This window comes from Phyllostomus discolor, chromosome 2 (assembly GCF_004126475.2).
Source record: "Phyllostomus discolor isolate MPI-MPIP mPhyDis1 chromosome 2, mPhyDis1.pri.v3, whole genome shotgun sequence".
NCBI classification, from domain to species: Eukaryota; Metazoa; Chordata; class Mammalia; order Chiroptera; family Phyllostomidae; genus Phyllostomus; species Phyllostomus discolor.
In genome coordinates, this window is record NC_040904.2 from 87269532 (window position 1) to 87276064 (window position 6533).

Genomic DNA, 6533 nt, shown 5'->3' on the forward strand with positions numbered 1-6533 from the left:
CCTCACTATGGGCAATTTGGCCCAAATCTCAAGACACATACATTTGACAACGTCTGTAAACATTTTTGGTTGTCACAACTGGGGGAGGGGAGAGTTGCTACTGGAATCTAGGGTATAAAGGCCAGGAGTGCCATTCAACATCACACAATGTCCAAGACCGTTCCCCTGCCCCCACAACAAAGAATCATTCTGTCTAAAATACCAGTAGTGCTGTGTTGGAGAGCGTTGATTTAAGAGAACTCCAATTCTTAGTGGACAGGTACTGATACGATAGACTGAATTAAATGAAATTGTTAGCGCAGATCACATGTTAGTAATATTTAAAAGTGAAAGGTTACTACGTGCACAACTAACTCAAAATGTTCCGCAAAAACACTGTTTGTGTCCTTCCGCCCTGGCTTCCCTCCAGCCTTGGGGACCGAGGGTCGCACTGCTTCCTGGCAGGGCTCACCCGCAGAGCCTGCGCTCTGAGCACCCGCTGCAGAGGCCTCTGCGCATGCGCCGAGCGGCCAGCCGCACCCACGCAGCGCTGCTTCAAAAGTTACAGACAAGCAGGCGGAGTGAGCAGCGCTTGCCCGGCTGCCCACAGCCGAGAAGAGGGAAGGAAACTCCCGCGGCAGGGGATTGGCTTCTCTGAGGTGAGGACTGTGCGTTCCTAGCTCAAGCCCGGAAACCTCCTTCCTTGTGATCTTCGGAGGGCGGCAGGGAGCGTCGCTCATCCTTTCTGAGCCCCCACCAGGAGGAGCCAGCTGTGTGTGGGCCCACGCTGCGGGTGTCCCCTTCCAGGCAGGACCCCCAGAGGTGAGTTCTGCACTCTCGGTAGCGGAAGCCGACTTCCTATGTCTGACAAGCCCAGGCGGTGCTGCCTCTCGTGGTACGGCTGCAGGAAAGTGCCGAGGCAGGCTCCTTCCCCGCTGGGCTCGCCGGGAGCGCCTACCCAGGTAGACTCCAAAATACCTCGACTTCTCTGCCTGCTTCTCTTAATCAAAGAGTTGGCTTTTTCTAAAAAGAGCCGGATAGCAAATATTTTAGGATTTTTAGTCCAGGACCAGTCTCTGTCTCCTATTTGGCTTTTTTTTTCTCTTTTTACTTTTTTTTTTTTAACAACCTCATAAAAATGTAAAAACAACTCTTAGCTCCTGGCCTAACAAAAATATGAGGATGACAGTGATTAGACTCTGATCATTCCCTTTCCCCAGCGAGGAGGTTGGAGCTTGCATCCTAACCCCAGAGTTGCAGTAAGGACTCGGGTTCCGTGAGGACTGCGACTCTCCTGCCCCGGTTTAGTTCACAGTCTTTTAGGTCCACACACCTGCACTTCTGCTCCTCCTTCCCGCTGGGTTCCTGGTGGTGAGCTCCTGCCGAGCAGCCAGGCCACCAGGAAACCCCCAGACCAGCTGCCACGCCCTGCTTTAAAATGACAGTCTCTTATCTAGAACCAAAGCCCAAGTACTCACATTGTGAATAAACTAGGATGAAAGTAATACAGATGTATTGCAAACAGTTGTATTTTTGTAGCATTTATTCTAGCGATGAATGTAGCGTATGACCGCTGTGGTAATTTGGAAAATACTGAAGAATATATAAAAGGAAATAAAAAATTCTCTATAATCCCAACCCACAAAAAAATATATTACAGAATTTATGTATTCTTTTAGTCCATTTTTTTCAATGCATATTAATAGGACAACTTACTGAATAACTGGATTTTTTAAAATGTTTCTTAATAAACTTTTGTTGAAGTATCGAATATAGAAAAGTGGGCCAACTATAAATATACACTTCAATGAACTTTCAAAGACTAGCACAAGCACATCCTTGCAACCACCACAGACATCAAGAGATAGACCCTTCCTGGCTTCCTTTGTCCCCTCTCACAGCAAGGGTGCCACTGCCTTAGCCTCACACGCATAGATTATTTGTCTGTTTTTGAGTTTCACATTAAATGAATTATTCAGTAAATATTTTATAGTTTTTTTATTTCTTTTACTTCATATTATATTCGAGATTCATCTGTGTTGTTCCCGGTAACAGAGCTTTTGAAAAAATTTTACTTTATGTGGTATGACATTCAATTATATGAATATACACCATTATTTATTTTCCTTTATACTATTTCTATTAATTTCACCTTTATTGATATAAAATTCACATACCATACAATTCATCCACATAAATTGTACAATTCACTGGGAATTTTAGTATATTCACAGACAGGTACAGCCATTCCCACAGTCAATTTTAGAACGTTTTCATCACCTCAACACAAGTCCATTCTTCTTTAGCTGTCTGGGCCCCCCTCCCTGCCCCCAAATTCTCTCCAGCCCTAAGCAAGCACTAATCTACTTTCTATCTCTGTGTATTTGCCTATTCTAGACGTTTCATTAAAATGGAATCATATAATATGGGATGTCTTGTAACTGGTCCCCTACACTGATTTTAGATATTTGTGTTATTTCCAGGTTTGAGATAATTACAGATGATACTACTGTGTATGATGTGTATACATGAAAACAAATCTCTCACAAAGAGATACATTGGGATATATACATTATACATATATACATTTCTATTGGGATATATACCTAAAAGTGGAATAGCTGGGACGTAGGTTCTGCTTACTATTACTACAATAATAGTTAATAGTGCCTAACAGTTTTTCAAGTTTATACACCCACCAGCAATGTATAATGAGTTATTGCTCCATACCCTAATCAACATTTGGTGTTTGTGTGTTGCCAATTTACATTTCTCTAATGAAAAAAAAGCATCTTTTCATGTGATTATTAGTCTTTTAGAGATCCTCCTTAGTAAAGTGCCTGTTGGTTCTTTACCCCATTTTTCTATTGAGTTGTTTGTCTTTTTCTGCTTCATTTATATACTCTATATGTGAATCTATTTTCATTTGAGCACTACAAATATACACACACAAACCTTTTCATAGTCTGTGGCTTGTATTTTAACTATCTCATTGTTAAATTTCACTGAATGTAAATGTTTAATGTTTAGTGAAATCTAATTTATTAGTCTTCCTTTATGGTTACTGCTGTTGCTGTCCTGTTTAAGAAATCATTGCCTGCAAGGACATTCTCCTATGTTACCCTCTAAAAATATACTGTTTGCTTTTGAACATTTAGATCTGCTAACTATGTGAACTGATGATGTACATCAGGGTTAAATATTTTTCATATAGCTAGCCAATTGACTGAGTCCTTTCCTTGAAAAGACCATCCTTTTCCCACTGCTCTGCAATTTTACCGTTGTCATAAATCAGTACAGATACTGGGATTAGTAAACAAGGGCTTTAAAATAAAGATGACACATGTAGTAAAGAATCTTACTAAAAATAAGATACAATAAATGAAGAGATAAGGAATTTTAAGAGAGATACAGATTATATTTTTTTAAAAGAACAAAATGGCAGTCCTAGAACTGGAAAATACAATATCTGAAATTACTTGATGGGATTATCAGTAGGTTGGACACAATAGTAGAAAGGATCATCAACTTGAAGACAGGTCTCCAGAAATCATACATCCATGACTCACACAATAGTATCAGGTGCTCTCTAGCATACTTGAAATTGAACTCCCAGAAGGCAAAAAGAGTATGGGGAAGAAAAATATTTGAAACAATATTCACAAAAGCTTTCCAAATTTGACTGAATATATTTTATCCAGGATATTTGCTTGTTTTTAATGAAGAGTTGATCCCAATAACCTAGCTTGCCATGAATGGAATTTAGAAGTTAGCATAAATAATACAAAGTTTTACATCTACATGAATAAGCAGCAGGACATTTTATAGTTGCACAAAATGTAGAAAAATGCTTTGTTGGGTGGAACTGTCCTGAGTATCACTGAACTTTTAACATAAAAACTGCCTGCCTGGTAAAGGACATTAGTACCACCCAATCATAATAATACCAAGTGTTTTCACAGTTTTTCAAAATCTGCCCTCAGCATGTAGTGTGGACCTGCATCCACTGTGAACCCCTCTCTCACACGATCTGGTGCTGCCTCCTTTCTCCAAGCCCTTTCTAACCTCAGCTTCTAATGCTCACATCTCTCAAACAACACTGGTCTCTTTCCATCTCAGAGCTTTTAGGATTTCTTTTTCATCTTCCCGAGTACTCCTCCCCCAAATACCCGTATGACTGACACTTTTCTCCTCCTCTGGCCTTTGTTTAAATGTCATTTTCTCAGTGAGATTTACAGATTAAGTGAAACAAAACCAAAGACAAAACTTATTCATTCTTTTCCCCATCCCTACTTGATTTTTTTCAGATATAATTGATGCATGACATTACATTAATTTCCGTTGTAAACATGATTCTGTATTGGTATATATTGTGAAATGATTGCCACACAGTCATAAAATGTTTTTATTTGTGATGAGAACTTTTCAGATCCACTCTCTGCAACTTTCTAATACAGAATAAAATACTGTTAACTTTGGTCACTATACTGTACTTTACATCCCCAGGGGCTATTTATTTTATAACAAGTTTATACCTTTTGCCAACCTTTACCCACTTATTTATATCTTTTATTTGAAATGCCGTGTATTTTAATTATTTAATTTGCTTATTATCTCACTTTCCATAGCACTAGAATACAAGTTCTGGTGAGAGGGGTGGGGAATTCATCAATTTTGTTCTCTTTGGTTTCTTCAGTACCTAGAATTTGTAAAAACTTGTTAACATTTTTCTCAGGACTGGCTTATGGACAACCTTAATTTCTTCCTAATAACCCCTATATCTTTTAGGGTATTTTTTCAGTTTTTCATGAATAAGAAAGCCCTGGTAGTATTCTAATAATTTCTACATTTTTAAGGTATGTTTGAATTTCTCAGCATCAAGGATTATAGTAGTAAAAGCTCCAGGCTTTTACCACGGAGAATAAGAAATGTGATATGGTTGTTTCCAAAGCAACAAAAAGCTCCACCTGATTAAGTACACTGAGGGCTTCTCCTTATTAGATTGGCGTATCCAACCAAACCACTTAGCACTAGTATCACAAAGAAATTTGCCTCTTCAGTTAGAGAGTAATTTGTACCAACTATTTTTTTTCAGGTGGTCAGGCTTCAGGATGGATGATGAACTTCCAAAAAGGAAAAAGATGGAAAATCATCGAATTACCGTAAACTGTGCTGCCAACCGAATAGGTGTTTCTAAAGGCTCAAGAGAAATTATATTCCTGCATTATATAATCTACCAACAACCTACTTACCTACTGTCTTAATCTAGTTTATTCTTGAAAGCAGAGCCTGAGACAAAGGGAAACATGTTCTACTTGGGAATGTGATCCTAGGGAGCGGGAATGAGAGAGACAGGAGGGAAGGGGTGGGGCGAGGCGGGGAGGAAAGAAAATACAAGCAAAACAAGGTAGTGTTATCCAGTGTCCACCTCTGTTAATGGTTTCTCAGGGAAGAACCTTCTCAGACGTCTTACTAAACTTTGTCTCAGACTGTCTGCCTGAGGGTTCAAAGGGAGAAGCAGTTCTCGCTCCTACATGTTGAGGGCTGCTCCCATTGGGGCTAACCCCTGACCCCCACCCCTATGCAAAGCCAGGGGAGCCTCACTGGTACTGGGGCATCCCACATTGCCACATCAGAGAAGCCTTGGGACAGGAAGCTAGATTCCTGGTATGTGCTGGAAGTGAGGCACTGCCAGCACAGAGCAGGGCCAAGCCTGCCCGGAACTGTTCACCAGAGCTGCGGCGGGAACTGGAGGTTGAAGAGATGTGAGACAGTGCACACGAGTGTACAGAATGTGCTGTCAGCTTTGTCCAGCTCTATTTCCTCTTTCTGTAATTAAAATTTCAGTGTCCAGAACAAGGATGGCAGAAGGGTTATATTTATTAGAGGGATGTTTATAAGAAATAGAACATGAACATGACAAATAGAACATGAGAACTTGGAAAAATTTTAAATATTCCATTTGAAAAATTGGGTTATTGGTGAAAGATATTGTATATCTTCTAAATTCATGTAATCTCTAAAAATCATGAATTGTTTGGAGAAATAAAATTAACCTTTTGTTATGCCTCTGAGAGCTTTATAAATCAATGTCATTTACTTTTCCTAAAGTACTGTTTTCTACTGTCACATAGCACTAGTGATACAGAGTTTACAACCAATGAAAGGACAGTGGTACAACAGAGGAAGGGAGAGTATTGGGATGATTTTTATCACATAAAGGGTTGGCATTAACATTGGTTGGGAAGGGGGGAAATTGCATGCTTTGATCTAGCCTTCCTCTAGGAGGCTCCACCTTACCAGAAATAGTTCTCTCTGTGCCTGCACCCCTGTGATGTCATCATCCTTTCTTATTTGATCTGGAATTGCTACCAATAGGATAGAACCTTTGAGTTACTCAATTCAATACATGTTGAGTTACTATTTGCTAAGTATAGGCATTGTACATTTGAGTAAGACATAATATAAAACATGATATCCAGAAGTTTCAGAATACATATTCTTTTAAGGTTTGTCATTCAACATTAACCAAGACTGACCATTTGATCACATAT

At 39.5% G+C, this 6533-nt stretch overlaps 1 long non-coding RNA gene across 1 annotated transcript; it reads left to right on the forward strand.

Annotated features, from left to right (window-relative positions):
• The first annotated feature begins 507 nt into the window (after window positions 1–507).
• Window positions 508–5141, forward strand: LOC118498884. The gene is made up of 2 exons (XR_004901372.1): window positions 508–801; window positions 5075–5141. It is a non-coding gene; the product is annotated as an uncharacterized LOC118498884 (long non-coding RNA).
• The last annotated feature ends 1392 nt before the right edge of the window (window positions 5142–6533 follow it).